This window comes from Mastomys coucha, unplaced genomic scaffold, assembly GCF_008632895.1.
Source record: "Mastomys coucha isolate ucsf_1 unplaced genomic scaffold, UCSF_Mcou_1 pScaffold4, whole genome shotgun sequence".
Classification (NCBI taxonomy): domain Eukaryota; kingdom Metazoa; phylum Chordata; class Mammalia; order Rodentia; family Muridae; genus Mastomys; species Mastomys coucha.
The window spans coordinates 37,505,995-37,528,753 of NW_022196910.1; the positions used below are offsets into that span (position 1 = coordinate 37,505,995).

The 22,759-nt window shown below is 38.0% G+C and overlaps 1 protein-coding gene across 2 annotated transcripts in view; it reads right to left on the reverse strand.

Moving 5' to 3' along the window:
• Positions 1–22,759, reverse strand: part of Nav3 (neuron navigator 3) — a 747,532-nt gene that overhangs the window by 692,104 nt on the left and 32,669 nt on the right. The window lies entirely within an intron of this gene.

The window sequence follows — 22,759 nt, forward strand, 5'->3', positions numbered from 1 at the left end:
ACTTCCCAAGAGTCCTCACAGAACATGCCCCAATACACTCAGGACTTTTCCACTGTACTTAGCCCATTGTACAGAAAATGATGTCTTTTTTTTTAAAAGATTTATTTTTATTTATTTTATGTGTATGAATACACTGTAGCTATACAGATGACCTTGAGCCAACATGTGTGTGGCTGCTGGGAACCTCTGCTGGCCTCTGCTGGGAACCTCAGGACCTCTGCTGGCTCCGCCTGCTCCGGCCCGCTCGTTCCTGTGTAATTCACTGTAGCTGTCTTCAGACGCACCCAAAGAGGGTGTCAGATCTCATTACGCGTGGTTGTAAGCCACCATGTGGTTCCTGGGATCCGAACTCAGGACCTTTGAAAGAGCAGTCAGTGCTCTTACCCGCTGAGCCATCTCGCCAGCCCAGAAAATGATGTCTTATGACTAATGTATCTCCACCTCAAAAACATTGTGCATTTGGAGAAACCCACAACATAGCACAGGATAGGTATCTAGTGAGCACTGAAAACAAGAAAAAGAAATCTATTATCTCTTTACAATCTCCCAACTCAGCAATATAGATGAAAGGAGAGACAGAGGGGGATGGGTAAATGGAGATAAACTATCACAGAGAGCAAGCTGAGTACATTCAGATGAAAAAATGCATCAAAGTCCAGGGCCTCGGCATCCACAAGAAAAACCATAATTACATCAATATGTAAGGGAAAAGTACCTGAAGATATATTTTTGAATTCTGTAGTTCATGTAGAACAAGACTGCATTATCCCTACAAAATAACCTCTGGTCAACGTTTTCTGAAGGGACTGCTACCTAGTGCTTTCCCCGTGCTGGACATTTTTCTTCTTCAGACACATTCTCTCTATCTGTCATGGTATGGGTAGGGTATGGCGTACTGACATTCGGCTTGCTTAGGTCAGCCAGAGGCTGATTTCACAGCATCCCTGAGAGTAGAGCAAAAATAAAAAGTTTCTTTTAGTTTAGGCAACTTATATCATGAGTCACACTGGCATTCAAAGTTTACCATCCACTTAGAAACCACATATATCAAGACACTCAGAAAAAGACTCTAAGTGAGAGACAAGAACGAACTTTTTATAGGGATGGGATTCACAGTCAAATATCACCAGAAGAGGAAGGTGTGGCTTAGTGTTTGAGCCACAATCCAGCATGCCCAAACATTGAGTTTAACAACAAGCGTTAAAAATAATTCACATAATTTAAAAAAATGTCTTTATTGTTGCATTTAATGCTTTCTACTATATGCAAGGCAATGATTATCCTTGAGACTTACTCACTACTGGTATATGAACTCAAAAAGACCTAATAGAAATTAAATTGTTTTTATTTTTTTATTAGATATTTTCTTTATTTACATTTCAAATGATATCTCCTTTCCTGGTTACCCCTCTGAAAAAAATATCAAAAACAAAAACAAACACAAAAAACAAACCCTGTTTTCTCTCCCCTCCCCCTGCTCACCAACCCACCCTCTCCCACTTCCTAGGCCTGGTATTCCCCAACACTGAAGCATAAACCTTCACAGAACCAAGGGCTTTTCCTCCCATTGATGACCGACTAGGCCATCTTCTGCTATACATATGCTGCTGGAGCCATGTGGATCAAGGACCTCCACATAAAACCAGATACACAGAAACTAATAGAAAAGAAACTGGGAAAGAGCCTCAAGCACATAGACACAGGGGAAAATTTCCTGAAGAGAGCACCACTATCTCATGCTCTAAGATCAAGAATTGATAAATGGGACCTCATAAAATTACAAAGTTTCTGTAAGGCAAAGGACACTGTTAATAGGACAAAACAGCAACCAACAGATTGCAAAAAGATCTTTACCAATCCTATATCTGATAGAGGACTAATATCCATTATATACAAAGAACTCAAGAAGTTAGACTCCAGAGAACCAAGTAACCCTATTAAAAAATGGGGTATAGAGCTAAACAAAGAATTCTCAACTGAGCAGTACCGAATGGCTGAGAAGCACCTAAAGAAAAGTTCAACATCCTTAGTCATCAGGGAAATGCAAATTAAAACAACACTGAAATTCTACCTCACACCAGTCAGAATGGCTAAGATCAAAAACTCAGGTGACAGCAGATGCTGGAGAGGTTGTGGAGAAAGATGAACACTACTTCATTGCTGGTGGGATTGCAAGTTGGTACAACCACTCTGGAAATCAGTTTGGCTGTTCCTCCGGAAATTGGACATAGTATTACCACAGGACCGAGCTATACCACTCCTGGCCATATACCCAGAAGATGTTCCAACATGTAATAAGGACACATGCTCCACTATGTGCACAGCAGCCTTATTTATAATAGCCAGAAGCTGGAAACAACCAGGATATCCCTCAACAGAGGAATGGATACAGAAATTGTGGTATATCTACACAATGGAGCACTACTTAGCTATTAAAAACAATGAATTTATGAGATTCTTAGGGAAATGGATGGATCTGGAGAATATCATACTGAGTGGCGTAATTTTATTTATTAATTTATTCCTTTCATGGGTAAAAAGAAATCATCCTCATTGGTAAGAAATGGAACAAGGAAAAAATAACAAAACAAAAAGTATCATGAACAGGCAGTGGTGGCGCACGCCTTTAATCCCAGCACTTGAGAGGCAGAGGCAGGCAGATTTCTGAGTTTGAGGACAGCCTGGTCTACAGAGTGAGTTCTAGGACAGCCAGGGCTATACAGAGAAACTCTGTATCAGAAAAAAAACAAAAAGTATCGTGAAACTATGATATTAACTAAGGGACAGCCTTGGTTCCCAAAGCTAAAGCAAGTGAAGAAAAAGAAAGAAAGGCTCTCCTGTAGGCAATGTCAAGTAAATAAATACATCCCAAAAAGCAAAGCAAAAAGAAAAACTAAGAAAACTCTGCCAAACATTTTTTGTTTTTTTTTTAATAAAACATGCCCGGTACTCAGAAGGGCTACAACACACAACAGACAGACCATAAAATAGCCAGTATAATTTTAATGAACTTATGTGATTATTAACTGTTATAAGCAAGTGAAACATTTTAGGAAGAACAACATGTTCTCAGGGGTATGGATTGGAAAAAAAATCATAGGTGAGAAGTGAACAGAAAATGTTACTAGCCAGGATTTCTTTGATTTGCATATACAGGGGCCCCAGCCAATGACTCCTCAATGGCTACACAGATCCTCATCACATCTGTGTTTGTCACTGTCTTTGATGCCAAAGAACTCAGAACTGGTTCATGATTTATATTTCTAGGATTTATTGCATACTTTTTAATGCCAGCTTAATATATATTGGTATATGAAGCTTTTAAAATAATGAGAAAGAAATGTGTACTCAAAAGAAACTACTTTCCCTGTTTTGAATTTTGACCATGTGTTAGCAATATTCAGTAAGATGCTCACATATGATGCTGACATGGGTAGGAAGCTCCCATCAGCCCAGAGAACATGAGAAAAATAACTGATCCCTCACTGGCATGCTCAACCTTTTGACACCATGGCACAGCACTGTCATCTGTAAGCCCACCCTTGAGAACCATGTAGTTTTATTACAAACAAAAATGCAGAAACATATCTCAGTGTTCTAAATAAGCTGAAGCTCCTTTGTTGGGCCACTGTCATAGCAGTTCCTAGACATGTCTGTCAGAATAGTACTGTGTCATTAAGTCATTATAATTCATTACTTAAGTATATTACATGCATTTTCATCTTATGATATTTTTAACTTAAACTAAATGTATCAGCATATATATCCCATCATAAGCCAAAAAGAATCCATAGTAGTTTGATTCTTAGAGCAAATAATTAATTTTGCCCTATGTTAAAGAAGAAAATAATGAACCACAAAGAAGTTGAAGAATTCACCAAGTTTACATAGAGCCTACATTGGAACCCAGATATTCTGGATCTCAAACTCTGCTCCGTGCCCCAACTATCCCCAGAAATTAACATTATATTTATCTAAGTGCATCCTTCTCCAAAAGTATATTTGAAGAATCTACTTTGCAAGTAAGTTGCACAACCAAGATCCATGCTCACGATGTGAGTCCTATTGGATTGAGGATGGTCCAAAAAAAGACTGTGCACTCAAAATGACATTTTCAGTTAATCAGCAATAATCAAGGGACTGCATCCAAGAGACTCACCCCAATTTGCTCAAGTGCTACAGAGTGCCATTCACCAGCTAGGAGAGAACAAACTGTACACAACTCCTGGGACCAGTTCCAAAGGAGGGAAACAGCATGCCTTATCACTTCTGCAGAGACAACACTTTCCCCGCTCTTTCAAGAACCGCTGACCAGTGTTCCCTTTTCTGCCCCTGCGTAATTTAAGTAACAGCTTGTCAATAGCCAGAGTTAGCTAGACAGCATGTTGCCTCACCTTAATAGCGTGAATCTTAGTATAGTACTTGTACCAATTTCTCTTGCCAAATACTGATGGCAATTCTATTCCCACTAGTCTGACACAGAAAGGGAAAAAAAAAGAAAGCTAGGTACCAGTATGATCATACCTCTGGGATACGATACCAAATTCGAAGAAAAGTTATTTGGAGGTTCCAGGTACTATAGATGCCATCTCAAAATCAGAAAGTATAGGTTTTTTTTTTTCTAACTAGGAAGGTAAGCTATAGTTAACAACATATTTGGAAACTCAGTACTAAAGCTCAATATCCATATTGGAAAGCACAGAAGTGTTTTTTCACTACCCCCACATATGTGCCTCACTATAATTAGCTCTGAAATTCCTATGGCCTCTAAGGAGTCATTTGTGCTGAACCAGGGTTGTACACTTGCAATGCCCTCCTGTCCCTCTTGTCATGGAACACCTCACCTTACACTGTGAAATCCATTTCTACACACCAATGACAGGGCTGTTTAAAAGCTTACACTTAACCATTTTTGGATAGATAATATAGACCAAAGTGACAAGCAGATGCAAAACACAAAGCCACCATTTGGAGGAAGAGAGGAAATGTTGGGCATTGGACTCAGAGCCCTCTGTCTACTTGGTTTGTATCACTGAGATGTGGAGCCAATCCACATAGTCACTTAAAGGCCACAGATAACATGACCTGGATCAGAATCCAATCCTAGAACATCTAAAATTAATCCCAAGTCCCCATAACTCTTTGTAGAAACAAGAGGAAAGATGTTCATCTTGGAATGGCACTTTTAGAATGATTATGAAAACAAGACCAGCAAGGGGGCAACAAATAAAAGCATATTTGACTTAAACTTTCAGGTCACATGGTTGGAAAAGACCCATTTAAAAACTTACAGTGTGATAATAAGTGATATTTGCTTTATTCCTGCCTTATCTATGAGTCTGCATTTTATTTCATGGTTTGTTTACTTTAAACTGGATACTTCTTGGAAATCACTAAAGTATGTATTTAACTGAATTTTGATGTACCATATTTCTCCCCAGTGTATTCAAGAGACAAAAAAAGGCATAAGCAACATTTTATAGCTCAACAATTTTATTGCCTCAAATATCTCTTCTCAAATAGCCACTTACGTATTTTACACTTATCAATCTGTTCCTTTTCTTGAGAGCAAAGCCAAATGATTCTTAGATTTCTTAAGCTAACTAATTACTATTTCAATTGTACATATTGAAGTTTTCAAACACAAAATATAAAACTTCAAAGGACAGCAAACAGAAAGAGGAAAGTAGTCTAGAAAAGCAATGGATGAGACCACACTGGTGGCACAGATTATTAGCCAACACAAAGTATACAGAGAGCTACATTCAGTTATCCAATTCAAGAGGCAGAAATATTATGTTCAAGCTTCCCAAATCTGAATTCATCTGACCTCTGCTGATGCAAAGCAGTTCATGATACAGCCATGCTCAAAGAACTACTCGAGCATCTCTGACCACTATCTCCAGTAACAGATACACTGTACAAACATCATTGTGTAAGCAGGCTGTTCCACTAGGGCATGGGAGCATGAGGAATGACCAGAATCAAGGATACCTCAGAGGTATTCATTCACTCAACTAAGCAAAGCTTCTTAAATCTCTAGCATGCATCAGAAATTGTGCTGGGTCTTTGGGAATATAAAATAGAATGGTTATCATTTACTTACAGAGTTGATCATCTATAGAAGACAAAAACTCCATAAAATGTGTCATTTGAATGCAGCTGAAACAATGTAGTATTGTGGAGAGTGGACCAGTATAGCCAAGGTGTGGTCAAGCTCTGAACACTCAAAGGAAGACTGACACTTTGGAGATCGTGAGTGCATGTTTGTAACTTTATAAGCACTGGGGGTTGTGTGGTAGGAATGCAGAGGGGAGGAGAAAGGAAGAGTGATAAGAGCAAAGATGTGAACTGAGAAAGAGCTTACTAAGCAGCTTAATGTGAATGAACCAGAAATCTGGATGCAGAGAGGTAAGAACATCACAGAGAGATAAACCTGATGGTCAAAGGCCTCCACAGAATATCAAGAAACTTGACTCTTATGACTGTAAAGAGCTGACAGCTTTTGTTGAAGGAGTGGTGTGTGCATAACTGTCCTTGTCAAATGCCTGGTTGATACTGTACAACCTTTTGAACATATCATTGCCACCCCAGCTCAACAAGTAATGTCACCCCAGAGAGAAGGTGAGGGGGGCATAGACTTTGTAAGGTACACAAAGACCAAGTTCAGAGTGTGAGTGTTCCACACGATGACTAGAATCCGGATTGGGTTCGTGGGGTTCACTGGAGCAGACAGAATGTAAAAGATGTACAGCAGTAATTATCCCTTCTTACCTACCGTTACTGGCATCGTGTGTTGGTAATTCAACAGTAATTACACAATTTACAATTATAGTACCAATCCCTTAAAAACATCCATGCCTCGTATCATAGTAACTCCATGTCTATACAAACAGCCTCAAGAATAATCTAAAATTCATGGGCATGTTTACACACAAAGATTTTCATCTCAGTGATTCTAAAGCAGCAATTTTTTAAAAAAGAAATATCCAACAATAGGAAAATAACTGGATAAACAACATGTATTTTTCCAATGAACTTCATACGTTTGTTATAAAGTCATTATAAGCAGGATTCTATTACCAACAAAATATTCCTTTATATGTAAAAAGTCAAAATATAATTATTTTATGTGCCATGATAGCAGTACAGAATTACTTACATATAAAATGAGTTGGGCATACATAAAAATGCTAATGTGAGCAGTTGTGAAAATAAGAGGGGTTTGTCTTACTTATAACTTTGTATTTTCCAACTGTTCCTTATTTTGTTGATAGTAAAACCATTTACCTATTTGGAATGCTTTGATTCCAAAAACATTGCTTTGGGCTCCTGAGATGTACAGGATAACTGACAAAATGAGTCCCTTCCTAGATTTTTCTTTACTCCTTCATGTCTCTACTATGACCCATTGGTAGGCCCAAGTCCCAGAGGAACATATTGGGTAGAGACAATGCGAACTTTTCTTCTTCCTGCCTGGGAGATCTGGAATCTTAACTTAGAAAGAGAATTTCTCCTTTCCCCCCTGCTCCTTCACCTGTGCTCTCACAGACCCTCTCAGAGGTCACTTTACCTCACAATGCTGTCACTGCTATAGCTGTGACAGAAGCGTTTAAAATCCAAAGAAGGTCGCATCTCTCAATCAATGGAATCAGGAAAATGAACCCAAAAAGAGATGAGGAAGGTGAGGGCACTAGCCTTTCCATCGGGTGTCTCTTCTGTCCCTGTGCTCCAGGAAGAAACCAAGAGCAAGAAGCTGACCTGAATCTCTGGCTCTTTGCCTTAGAGAAAGCAGCCAAGCGGTGCCCTGTAAGTCAAAATGTACTGGGGGAACACACAGAGAGAACTGGAAAAGGGACCTCCAAAGCTATGTATGACGCCATCTAGGGTCCAGCCTCACCCCTACAGACACAGTGAAACCTAACAAAGGTTTCCATCAAAAAAACGGGGTATGGGGGTTACGGGGGGGGGGGCAGCGATCAGTGGGGGGAGCTATCAGGATGTAAAGTGAGTTTGTAAAAAAGAAAAGAAATTGAAAGAAATAATAAAATGAAGCACAGGAAGTATTTGAAAAACAAAACAAAACAAAACAAAAAACAATATAACATTACTATACCAAATCCAAGTAAATCCCAGTGGAGAAGAAATCGGACCTGAAATAGCAAAGCGTAAAACCAGAACTGACACCAGGCAAACTACCCTGGGAGGTACTATGAGCCTAACTAGTAGGGATTTTGATTACAGGGAGGAAAAAAAAGGTGTGGGGTGCTTAAAAAAAAGAAAAAAAAAAAACTCGAGTCAAGATTCAGAGTCTCAACTAGTATTCCAAAAGTTCAGGATATAATCCTAACTTATTCAACAAATAACAAAGGAAGAAAACTTCAACAATTCACAAAGAAAACAACACACACAAGCTAATCCCAAGATGACTTCATTATAACTAACAAGGGCCTTAAAGCAAAAGCTACATCAACAGTAATGTCTATCTATGTATATACATATGTAGATTATATGTGTGTGTATATGTATGGTATATATATTCTTACAATTATATGTACATATATATACATATTATATTTACATGATATACATATATATTATTGCAATTAATTGAAAAGTAAAGGCCTTCAGAGACAAAGTACAAGTAAAGCATGGCATCTTATTCTTCCTCTTCTACATCTGTATCTCAATCCAACAGTTAAAACAGTGTTAGAAAAACAACCCAGAAAACCATGACCAATATTGAAAATTTAACACACAGTGAATTTCCTCAGCCAGCTGAGAAGAAATAGAAAAAAAAAAATTGTCAATGAGCTGAAGAAATAGGGAGAAATTGTAACAATCATCCATTTGAAAAGCAGAGAGAACAGCTTTGGAAAGATACAATAAATCACAGAGCCCTGAAGAAAATAAAACATAATAGTGAAGGATTACACTTCAGCAGAGACAGTGTATTTCAGAAATGAGGTAAAATAAAGACATTGACAGGTGAACAAAAGTGAACAGGCATTGTCACCAGGAGACCTCTGCCACAAATATGCATGGTGGTGCATTATGTAATCCCATAACTGCAATCCCTATAATTGAGAGGTTGAGGTTGGAGAGTCATAAATTTGGGACCAGCCTGGGTTCCACAGTGAAATCTTGTCTCAAATTGAAAGATTTGATGATGATGATGATGATGATGATGATGATGATGATGATGATGATGATGATGATTGGTGATTGATGATGATTGATGATAGAATATATTATTTTTCTCAGACTTTTAAAAATCTATTCTAAAAACTGATACTGATGGTGATAGAATATATTTTTCTCAAACTTTTAAAGACATACATCCATTTAATTGCAAAGTTTCTAACATCTTATGTAGAAAAGCCATAGGATTCTAGGCTGAATATCATTTTTAAGAAAATCTGAAATCTGAAATACTCTTTAGGAGATGTTCAACCAACTAAGTCTGTGCAAATTTTTGGAAACCCATCAGTTCCACATTCTAAAACACTTCAGGTCCCAAGCATTTTAGACAATGAACATTAAAGCTGTATGCAGTTAGACAGAGGAAACTGAGTAGATTGCCAAAGTCAACTGTCAGGATTGGAAACATTTTCAGTTTGTAAAAGTGCTTACTCTGCAAGAAGGGGGACCTCAGCTTAAATACCCAGCACTCCCACAAAAAGTAAAGAATAGATGCAAATGCCTGTAGCCCCAATATTGGTGTGCAGGAGCAGGGGAGACAGGCTGATCCTGAGAGATCCAGTCAGCCTAACCCAGAGGTAGATGTCTGGTTCAGTGAGAGACTGACCTAATACAATAAGGGGGAATGAGATGAAGATGATCAATGTCCTGCCCTCACCTCTACAGGCACTTGGATGTACATGTGTAACTAGGCACTTGGATGGGCACGTGTAACTGCATACCTCACTGGCACACCACATACACATGTGTTTCACCTCCCCACAAGCCATGCATCCTACCATCATTACCACCACACCCTACATAGACACACACAAAAACTATCATCAACTATATAAACTATAAACTAAAGCAGACAAAAGGACTCGACTATAGAGAGGCAGGGCCAAAAAGTAATCAATAATCTATAACATTAATGACTCATATCATACAAAGTAGGCAAGAAGAGGTACTAGAAGGAAAAAAAAGAAACCAGAAGGTACAAACAGGGGAAGACTGGGGCATCTAAATCCCATGTGTTAGTAATTACAATAAATATTAAATGTGGAATATAGGCCTGATTAACAAAAATATTAAATGACATTAAGTATATACAGTCAGGTATGTTAAATATAGTATGAATGTTCTTAGGAAAATAAGATGCATTATATAAACTTAGAAAACTGGGTAGCCATACTCATACTAGTTAATATATTTTAATATATCAGAAGAAATAAATAAAACTGAGGGCAAAAAGGAACCACTTATGAATATCAAAAAAATCAATTCAACAATAAAATGAATGAAAATAATTGTACATATGTTTAACCAAAATGTATAATCTAAAAATTAGTAATGCCATAGAAGTAAATAGATTTGATCATTATAATCGGAGCCATCAACCTTTCTCTCCCTCAAAACCTGGGAGGAAAACAAACAGGTAACCAGGAAAAGACAGGAAACCTAAAAAACGACAGAGAACGTGCCTTTTCTTAATCCAGGATATAATTCGACATTATATCCTGTTGACAATACCACAATACAGCATATGCTAGGCCACAAAATACAAAAAAAAGTCATACCAAATAACAGTCTACAAAGTACATTTTCTGACTACAGCAAGAGAAAGTACCTCCAAATATCTAGAAACCAAACAACACATTGCAAAATAATCCACTGAGCAAACACGAATTCTCTCAGGCAATTTGAATGTATTTTGAATTAAATGAAATCAAAATAAAATTACAACAGATAAACATATGTTGGATCTAGCTAAAGATGTGCAAAGAGCAGATTAATTATCACAAAATATACATTTGATGAAAAATAAGGATAATACATCAATACAACCTTCTACCTTAAGAAAGTGCAAGACACACAGCCAAATACTTGACCATGTAAGTGCAGCACTCACGAATTATACACTTTTCCTCCTAACCTTCTTAGAAAGCAACAGAACAGACTATATATATGCTAGTGTGACTGGGCTAATTATGACTTCACATTAAGCCCTCCTGCAATCTTAGCCTGGCCCTGTGAACAGTTCATTCTTGTTTACCCCTGAAAAAGGAAAGCCAAGTTAATAAAACAGTTCAGTAAAGGAGTGAGTCTTCATCTAACAAAAGCAGGAACTCCAAGTCACTGACGGTCTGTTGTTGTTCTGAATTCATTACAGATCATAAAGGGGATGTCAATGCCACCAGAATGCCTACCAAATATGCCTGACTCTAGCAATTCTGCGTCAAGCGTTACCTGAGGTAACAAAGCCTGGGGCACTTTATCTGCTTTCCACACACATTCATAAACCTTTGAAATAAAAAGTATACATGCACATGCACACGGAGAACACAGCCAATCACAACCAACTGACAGCATGAGATGAATATGTTACAAAACAGAAACCTGCAATACATTTTTAATTAATTTGATTTGCTCTTTAACAATTTTCTACATGCATATGGTGCCCACTGGTTGCCCGTGCTCTGATCTTCTCCTGGCTCCCTGACTCCCATTCCTGTTCATTCCTCTACCCCCACTTAGGAATGCCTTTTTCACGTTCCTACTTGTTGTGTTTTATGATCTGATGAATTTAACCAGGGAAAACTAAAAGATAGTAAACCTGGAAATCTTTGGACTTTTCCAAACTTTGCAGGGGTGGGGAGGGGTGTATCCAATGGAGCCTAGTAGGCTTAGCAGTGTGTGCAAACCTGAAGACAATGATTGTCCCCTCTCCCAAAATCTCCCAATTGCCAATTAAAATATTAAACATATGTTCATGCAATAATGATTAGTGAAAAAAGAGGCTATGAATTTGAAAATGTGAGGAGAGGTATTAATGGGAGATTGTGGAGGGAAGGGAGAAATGCTACAATTGAATTATAATCTCAGAATATGTTTTTATTTAAACCCTTATTATAATGAAATGTTCTTTCAGCCAATCAAATAATTGTGTTCATCTCAAAACAATGTTAAGCTTCATGATAACAATATGAAGTTGTAATGAGAATATTCTAGTTCAGGGAATAGCTGTTCCTTCATTTATGCTTTACCTGATGGGCTGTCCTAGTTGAGGGCAGAGGGCACAGACTCAAAAACCTAGCCATTCAAAGGCCAAAATTAAGAATGTAGAGAAACACAGCAATGGTCTAGCCTCGGTTAACAAGATCTATATGGTGCTGCCATAGAAGATGAAACGCAGATATCTTGGGGTGTCTCTGAAGCAACAAAGCCAAATTCAGGCAAGCCCAAGAATTGGGAAGGCAGGGGTTCCCGAGTTTCTGCAGAGTATTCAGGGCTAGAACATTGAAACTGCTTTTCTGATACATCAACGGGTTTCTCTGCTTAGACTCCAGAGCTCATTTGCTTTTCTGTTTTTGTCCTCACCGGTCAAAAAAATGCTTAGTTTCCAATGTCCAATGAAAATGTAATCTCTGTTAAGAAAGATAAACTTAATGTAACACTATTAGCATAAGTGCCACATATACATTGAATAGAATATACACAATGGTGTTGTATGAACATGACTGTGACCTAATTATTTTCTGACTCAAATTCTTGCCAACTAAAACTGGAAAAGAACAGTACCCATTGCACAGCAGGTCCTTTCCATCCACTGCTTAGCCTCACAAGGGCAGGCTGATGCAGGTGCTGAAAGGCCATTGAAGCAACACTAAAGGGTTATTATTACATGCTGGAGTCTGAAATCACCTATCCAAAAGGTATTCACTCGATCTTCCTTTAGCAGTCAGAATGCTTACATAGGTTAATACCAAACTAAATTCCAAAGGCTTGAAAGACAGAATTTGGATAGAGTTTTCCTCTTTTGTTTATTTTGGGGTTTTCTTTTGTTTTGTTTTTGTTTTTGTTTTGTTTTGTTTTTTCAAGACAGGGTTTCTCTGCATAGCCCTGGCTGTCCTGGAACTCACTCTGTATACCAGGTTGGCCTCAAACTCAGAGTTTTCTAATATCAGATATAGCACCTCACATGCAGCATGTCAGAAGCGTTTACTAAACTGAATGTTTTCCTCAGAACCAGCAAACTACAAAGTGAAAAAAAAAAAAACATATGCACCACATACCAATGACTCTGCAGGAAGTCAGGCCTCTTGGTACATTTGTATGCATATATGAGAAAAATATAGAGATCACAGATACTGGCATTAAAGTCACTTTGTGCAAAACCCAGGTCAACTACCTTCAGGGGGTCTTGTTTTTCCTGGGCTCAGCCTCATTGCCAATATAAGAAAAATTTAACTAACTCTTCTCCTGATCACTCTCAGGATTATTGTAAGAATCAATATGAATACCTACCAGAGTACGTAAAGCATAACAAATGAGCCAGAAGTATTAGTCCCCTCCTTTACAGTATACTGTGGGATTTTCATTATTTGTAAATTTTTGATCAAATGCCTTTGAGGAAGAATCTAATGGAATAGCGATAATGGGAACTGAAGTGACATGTAACTGCTTTCATAAACAGCTGCTTAGATGGAGCCTCAGAAGGGAACCAACTATCCTGTCTCTATCCCCTGCAGCCAGCTGCTTCATTTCAGCCTATACAGAGTTCCAAGCAGGTCCTTCTCTGACATCTGCCCAGCATCCTGCATGAAATAGGTCTAGTTCAGACTCCACAGTGCAGTCTATGGCTGACAGTCCTCACCTCATAGCAGCAGGACCCTGCTGTAGCCTGTCATTCAAGTGGGGAGGGAGGGCTTTACTCTCTAAAGCCTGCTAAGCATGTATAGAACATGCCTATAGCTTCCTGGTAGCTGAATATACCCAGTGAAAACAACAACAGTATGCATGGGGATGTTCAAAGGTTACCTAATCCTCCCCTGTCCATCCTACATTCCTTCCTGTCTCCCCATGTTTTCAGCACGGCTGAGAAGCCTTGACAATGGACCTCTCCTGCCCGTACTCAGATATGATGACCTAAAGGAACATAATGATGGAAGCATGTGCTGCTGGATTTAATGCTGGACCACTCTTACCAAAGGAAGGGAGGGCAGAAACGAAGTCTCCTTCATGACCTTAATGATTTCTTACCTCCCTCACAAGAGGATTACCATAGTTACTGCCTTTACCATTTAGCAACAGCCTTCTGGGTAGCTGGAGGAAAGATGTTAAAATTCAGTAATAATCATGAAAAGACTAACAGATTTGTTATATTAATGCATGTGGAGGTGTACCCTGTGCTAACTAGTTCTAAATAACACAATAAGCAATTGTGTATGAGAAGTGCTTATAGACCTACCTTCTACCATGAACACATGTAGTTGAAAATCCTCATTACAGAAAAAATACTGTGGAACATGAATATATTCCTCAAATAATTTACTCTTCCACTCACCTATGGTTATGATTACAATTCTGAGGATGCACAATTCATTCTTAGGAGAAGAAAAAAAGACTGTTTTTAAAAGTCCTGACTTTATATTCCAATTACTTTACAACAAATTTGTTGAGTTTTTCCAAGCTATTCCCTAAATGTCTAAATTTATTTGTCATGTGGAACTGTCTCAAAACACTGTTATATGCATATATTTAAAATAAAGTATCAGAAAACATTATCCTAAGGTCTCCTGTATTTCTGGCAATTTTGTATAAATACATGCATCAGATAGAACTGTTGCATGTTAAATGTTAAAATAGTTTAAATATAGCACTTGCTTCATCCATGTGGGGGTTAATTACATATGTCGATATATAACTCAGCAGGAAATGTTTCACTGAACAATCTTCTAACACTAGCTTCGGCTTTTTAAAAGGCAAAGCTACATGCCATTGTATTGTGCCAGTTGACAGTGACAAGCTCAACTCTACAATCACGAAATATTTCTTTAAATGCAGTATTGTTTCCACCAAAACTTCGGTCTGATAATGGTCCCTTTCAATTCACAAAGACAATAATACCACCGTATCAAATCAATAGTGTCAACAGGTTTATGATCACACACACTTGATGAGCTGAACATTGTACCTACCCTTCAATAATGCCTGCAGTGTGACAGGGGTCTGATGGTTACCATAGTGACCGTGTGGCAGCTTCTGATTTATTACCCTGTTCCCCGGGACTGTGATGGCCTCCCAGCTATACCTTCGGCAGCTATTTCGAATTTGAGAGCTACACTGTGATAAATGCTCACTATCTCAAAGATAGACTCAGCAAGATGTAACCTTGGAAAGCAGAACTTCACTTGCAAATCACCAGCTTTCCCTTCCTTTTTAGAATATAAGAAACGTGATTCCAAAGTCACGAAGAAGGGAGACCTCTGCCCTCTGACACAGGGATTGCTCTCCTTGGGGACTGTGATTTTCCGAGACACTACCTACTGAATATTTAAGCAGTCTGAAATAGAAGACAGGGCAGTGAATTCTGCCCAGGCTAGCCCAGGCAGCACATTGATTGTAAAAGCAAGTATGCATCAAGGCAATTAGTAAGACTTTCAGTTATGCGACGCCAAATGCTCAGCCTAGTCAGAAAGTTATCACCATCAATCAATAAATTATGCCATTCATTCTCAACTAATTGACACAGTGGATGCCTCCACACAGAAACCAAAAAAGAAAAAAGAGCATTTTAGAGAGAGAATAAATCTCACAGCTGGGTGTCCATTACCAAGCCTCAGAATAAAATGCCAAAGGACGATGAGTGTATGTTTAAAAAGGATAAAAACATAATAATATAATCCCTAGCCAGTTTTATCTGATATTTACTTCAGGAGACATACCATGCAGAACACTGGAGATTTGTAACAGAAATCTGTCAAACAACTAGCTGATTCAAAGATGTCAGTTGCCACCACTGTGTGTGCACTATCATCCTAGAAGTCATGACTATATCATTTCACTCTGTTACATTGTTTCCAATTGTTCTTTCATTCATTCCACTGTGTAGTAATAAATGCCAAGAGAACATGGCCTTCCGAGCTCATCAAGCTCATAAGCACCACGCACTAATTTGTGTATTAGCAAGTCCCACATGGCTTCCAGGTTGTTGATTCTGCCATCTAATTCCCTAGCTTTGATGGGAGGAGGGGATATTGCTTTTAAGATAAATAAAACTATCTGCACAATCATTTACATGCAGCCCTTGGAACTGCTTTTGCAGAAACCTTTTCAAAAGACGAAATGCAACATAGTATTTTCACCACATAATCTGCCAGCACAAATGAAGACCCATTTTCTCTGGTTTGCAGCTCCAATGCTAAAGCAAAACCACTAGGAAGGGAGAAATCCAGTTTCTGATTTGTAGGCTCATCAAATCTGTACTCATCCTATCTATATAGTGCATTTATGTGCTGTCCATAAATCATTGATGACTTAACCAAAAAGGTACATAATACCAAGTGTTATTGGGTTTTACTGGTAGATGGGCCACAGGAAAAGATCAAATAAGTCCAAAGATCTCTCATTATACAGACACATGTGTACAATATAGTTTCAGGAAGTTCCTTCAAAAATCATATATACCAGCCAAGTATTTGAGAGGTGAAGAGAGCAGGAAAATGAGGCAGAAATTGGTTGTTTTGAATTAGCTATTTGATTCTGTACTGGGGGAAAATACTTAATATATTACAATCAACTCTAATACTGTATATAATATACATCCCATAGGTCTTTATAACAAATGGTTACGTGCAGCAAGCACTGCAATCTATTTAGTAGAATCCGATCTGTACATTCCCACAATTTAGAATTCCCAAGCACCTCACAAAAGATCAGTTTAGGATTAATACATTTTCATTTTAAATCAAAATATAAGAAGGAATTCATGCCATTGGATTAGATATTAAGTCATAAGTCCTCAGCATATAGAATGGAATTTTTATTTTGAAAAACAGTATCATGTGTCTAGAATTAGGAAATTACAAAGTTACAGATGAATTTGTATAAATTTCACAGTGGTCCTCATCTGTGCAAATACAAATTAAGCAAATACATGATATAAAGATTGGACTGAACCTGACTGTACAAATAATTGTACAAATAATGAGTAGGTATTCTCACACAGGCTCACAATCACTACAACCCTCAGTGCTATAGCATGGGCCCCAACATTCTTAGTATCTGGTCTTCCGAGTTCACTTTACATGACTCCATTCTATCACTAATATGACCCCATCCACATCAGACTCAAACAGAAATCTTTCTCTAAGGACAGAATGAGGAAAGGAGGAGCTTTTTAGCACTTTTTCTCCTGTTTCTTCCTTCACTCCACCAAGCCAAAATCTCAGTGAAGCAAGAGACCAAAACTGAAATAGCAAAAGTCCCAAATGCACTAGAGATGTAGCTCAGTGGAATGGTGTTACTCTATCATGCTCAGACCACAGGTTTGATCCATAGAACTGCCAAAACCATGTAAAATGGACAATGTCATATTAAAGAAGGAAGTCTGACGACACAAACAAGTCAAAGTATACTACATCTGCACATAACGATATATGCCTAAAATCCCAGGGGGCTATGCAAGGATGACAGATGATTAAACACTAACTTGGGCCAAGTAACAAGACCCTGTCTCAAAAATGGAGGGGAAATGACCCACACAGCAAAGCGAGAGAAATCAACAGAGTGCAGTGCTGGTGAAATAACAGACTCACCACAGGAATAAGATAGAGATGCAGACCCACATAGGAACAGTGCAGTAACCCATGAGCCAAAGCCAAGTGCAACATAATAAGGCACTTTCTACAATAAACAGTTAAAAATAACTGGACAGCTGTGTGTTTTAAAACCTTCATAAAGACCTTCAGTGTTCAAAAATTACACAAGCTGAATTAGAGGCCACAGTGTAAGCAACAGAACTGTAAGAACGCCAAAGGTAAGAGTAAAGAGGTAGATGCCCTGGAGTTTGACAGTGACGTTATATACATCTCTGAAAGCATGATGTAAGCAAGAATGAAAGAACTGAGGAGCAGCTGGACTCCAATTCTTAAATCTCTGCCTCATGAAAAGACACTACATTGAAAGTGCAAGCACGGAGAACATTCCTCCAAAGCATATACTTAACAGAGGATTGTCATCTGAAATGTAAAATGAATTCCTTAAAACTCCAGAATACCAAATGAGGAAATGGACTAAAGACCTTAATAGAAACCTCAAAATATAAAATGTTCAGACTGTAAATAAGCAGGCATGTTTCAACAAGGGAGTGTAAGATAAAACATCAACTAGATGCCACTGCACACCTGATGGAATGACCAAAAACCATTCTACTGACGTACAGTAACAGAAATTCTACTTTATCACTGGTGAGGATACAGAATAATGCTGTTATTTTGGAAGATGGTTTGGAAGTTTTCCATAAAAATAAATGCACTTTTAACATATGGTTGAGAAATTATAGTTATCCACAAACACTGAAAACTTATATCTATTTAAAAAAAAAAAAGCATGTGGACATTGACAGCTATCAAAACTTGGAAAGAATTAAAATTTCTTTCAGTAGGTTTATAAATAAAATATGACACACCCAAACAGTGGGCTACTATTTAGTCCTGTGAATAAATCTGCTAAAATACCATGTGAAAAATGAAATGCATATTTTCCCCCAATCCTAAGGTTTCGTGCTGTATAAGTCCAGTTATATAGCATTCATATGGAGAGAGAGATACCATTGGTTACCAAGGCGTGGGCAAGAGAGAAAGACAAGTACGGCCAGTAGAAGATTTTGGAAGTAGTAAGTTATTCTATATTATGCTACTATCATGGATAAAGTCTATATCCATTCAAACTCATTGATTGTACACCGTATTATACCACTCTGATGTAATGGAGACCGTAGATATTGGGGAAGATTAAGCTTGTGTACAGGCAGAGGGTACATTAGAAATGTCTATATCTGTGCTCCATCCATCCATTAACTTCAAATTACTAAATTAAAAACAAAAAAAAACAAAAGCAAACAAACAAACAAAAAACCTATTTCAAAAAGCAAAGCATAATACAAAGCTGCCAACCTTTTCCTGACCTCTAGTTCTGAATCAGCTGAATTTCTCCCCCACTGAGTCCCAGAGATCCAGTTGGAAAAAGAGGAGAGTGTTGCACAGAGAAGTCCCTGGTCTTCAACACCTTCCATTTCCATTGCTCCTGTGAATTCCTCCCTTCATTTTCCTTACCTACACAGCCCACCACGAGTTAACAACTGTCAGGCAGGCAAGAGGCACTGTGGCCCAGAGGTCAGCAATCTTATTAAATCCCTATGCCGCCAGTGGGACTAAGTAATGCCCACATAGCTCAGTGCAAGGCAGGGAGAAAATGATTGAAGAGAAAGAGTTAGAAAAGCCAGAGGGAAAATGAGAAAGAATAGGAGCTGAGTGAGAGCAAGTCGTAAGGAAAAAAACCACACAGTTCCACGCAGAGACAGGACCCCACTCCTCTTCTAAGAATATGCCAGTTGAGAAATCATTTTCCATAATTGAATTATCATTGCAACTGGGAAATTCCCCTAAGATGGAGCACGATCTTGCACTTTGGTAATAGATGTCATTTTTCTGTGAATACACTGCCCACACCCAGAAGTACTTGGGTAGTCATCCTTTGGCATTTTGTAGACAAGTGCTAAAATTCTGCAAGTATGAAACATATTGCCTTTTATTTTTACAATGGCAATGTTCCAAGAAACAATGCACTCTGTCATTTTAATGAACATGAATTAGGCTGTAACAAATATACAGTATACAATTCCTCATTTTTTAAATCTCATTTAAATATGCTAAATAGACAATGAGACAAACTTTCCAGCTTGAAATCTCAATTCTGCTATTTGAAAGTTATGTCAATACTGTTTGTCATTGTCTAACTACTGACCACTTTCAAACTCTATACATTGAAGAATTCACACAACATTACTTATGTTGAGAAGAGGCATCTATGATTACAGCCATGTATGCTCAAGTTCTAGGTTCTTGTTATCCAGAGTTTTAAAATTGTTTGTAACAAAAGAAATTATCAACCTAAAGATAGCAGGAAGGTAAGAACATAGCCTGTGAAAAGTAGGTAAGGCCTGTGGTCATCAAACCTGAGGCAATCAATTCAATTAAAATATATATATATGTATATATGTATATATTATATATATACATATATATAATCCTTCCTCTATATATGACATATATATCCTTGAAATATGATATGTGCATATATACATATATGTATATAAGTAAAATATTTGGTTAAGAACTTGTCACAGGAACTACATGATGATATCATCAGTGAGAAAGATCTTAATTCACAAGTGCTTCCCCCTTAGCCTGTTGCTTACACTTTTGTTTACAATGGAGCTGTAAACAATTATATTAGAGTACTCTGTGATGTTTGCTGAGGGGGTATAGATGTGGGTGTGTGGGTGTGTGTATGCATATATATGTGTGTCTATATATATATATATATATATATATATATATATATAAACCTTGATGGTAACTATATATAACTGGGAATTCTCTAGAATTAATTAGCAACCCAGTTACTTGCTGCAATGTCAATGCATCTACAACAAAACTTAAGTAACTAGCATTTATATCCCTCTTTCCAAAAATATGGGTTTAATCAAATGGAGCTCAGTAAATGAACCAAAAAAATAGTCTGAACCTTCAATATGGCACCAAATGCAGTTTAAATATTTCATTTCCCTTTCCTTCTCCTAATCTCAAGGCCATTTTCCCCTGGCAGACAAGATGAAACAGAATCAGACTGGGCAAATACAACAGAAGAATTGGTTCTGGTCTCTCAAATCAACAAACCACTTCAGTGCCCCCTCAATGAACATGACAGATCACACTAACGTAATTGTCCTTAGCTGCTTTGTAAACAGAGGCCTAAGCAACTGGGCTAAGGGAGAAGCACCTATGGATTGCCTCTTTCTCACTGATGTTACCACCATGTATTTCCTGTGACAACTTCTAAACCAAACATTTTACTTATTACCATGTACATGACACTTACACAGCTGCTCCAGGTAAAAAAGCTGAACTAGATCATTTCAAATTCCCTTCAAAACCTCTAACCTTGTGCTACTTGGAGGTTAAAGTGTAATGTGCAAGCAGCATGCCAAATCAGAAGATTAAAAAAAAAAAAAACTGACATTTTTATTCTCTCCTAGAAGGTAGGATGTACTCAAATTAATTTATTTGGAATTTAGTAAAGACCTACTATGTGAATGTTATTTTTCTACATAGTAGGCCTATATCAATAAACTGTCCAAAGCTAGTGCTCTCATGAGCTTATACTGCAATGTTACATTAAACCCGCTATAAAACACTTCAACTATTAAGAAAAACTGAAACCATTCAAAATATTCACTTGGGACTAGAGAGATACCTCATGGTTTAAGTGATCACTATATAAGCAAGAGTACTGAAGTTCAAATCCCCTGGCCCCACATGCATATGGGTTAAGGACTGAGGCCTGCCTATCATTTGCAGTGACTTCTACAGTCACATTCTACCATATTTTTTGAGGCAGGATGTCTCACTTGAACCATAACTTGTTGATTCAGCTACTCTCTCCAGACAACTTATTCCAGGGAACCCTGTGTCTGCATCCTCAGCACTGGAATTACAGGTAGGCATGTACATGCGTGTTCAGGATCCAGACTCTGAAGCTACATTCACACAGGAAGCTCTGAGCCATCTCTCTAGTGCCAGAGTCCAGTTCTGTGCGTGCTTCTTGGGATATTCTGAGCCATGCATCACTCTGGGGACCCCAAACGCCCCATAGGCACTGACTGCATCATTCAACTTCATTTGTCATTAATGTGTGCCAGTTATGATGGAGGGAGGTGGAGGTAAAGTTCATGGATCGAGTATGTATTAGAGAATACACAATTACAGAAATCCAAATAGAATTTTTAAATTATGGTAAGACAAGTTTTCAGTGTCATGGATTTTACTATACTTCATTGAATATTCAATGCTAGTAGTTGTAAATAAGTTATCATGTTATAAGAAAGTAAAGAAAAAAGTGTTAAGTAAGCACAAAGGATTGGTATAGTATAACAGAAAAGAGGAAAGAGATATGTCAGATAAGCAAAAGTCATCACAGATTACAAAACATATCCTGGAGTTAGAGAGTGGAGTCAAGACTGAATATTCAAACACTCTGTATGCATGTATGAAATTTTCAAAAATTGATTTAAAAAAAAAACTGTCTTGAGAAAATTAAACACAACCTGCTTGGTGGTGGTGGTGTATGCATGTCTTTAATCCCAGTCCTCGGGAGGCAGAGGCAGACAGATCTCTGAATTCAAGGCCAGCCTGGTCTACTATACAGAGTGAGTTCCAGGACAGCCAGGGGGCTATGCAGACAACTCCTATGTCAATGTATAAACACATCTTTATTACAGAGATTTTTAAGGTATGGGACAATTTGTTTATTGGGGTCAAAGAAAAAAATGATATTTCAAAGCACTTCAGTCAATACCTACTTACAAATCCAAGTCCAAACAAAGATAGATTAGCCATGCCTCTAGCGGAAATTAACTCAGCCACAGGCTAAAGATACCCCGATAATGCTGAGGCACATAAAGTACCACACTGACCTTGGGAAAACCCTTACAGAGCATTCTTCTTACAGGGGT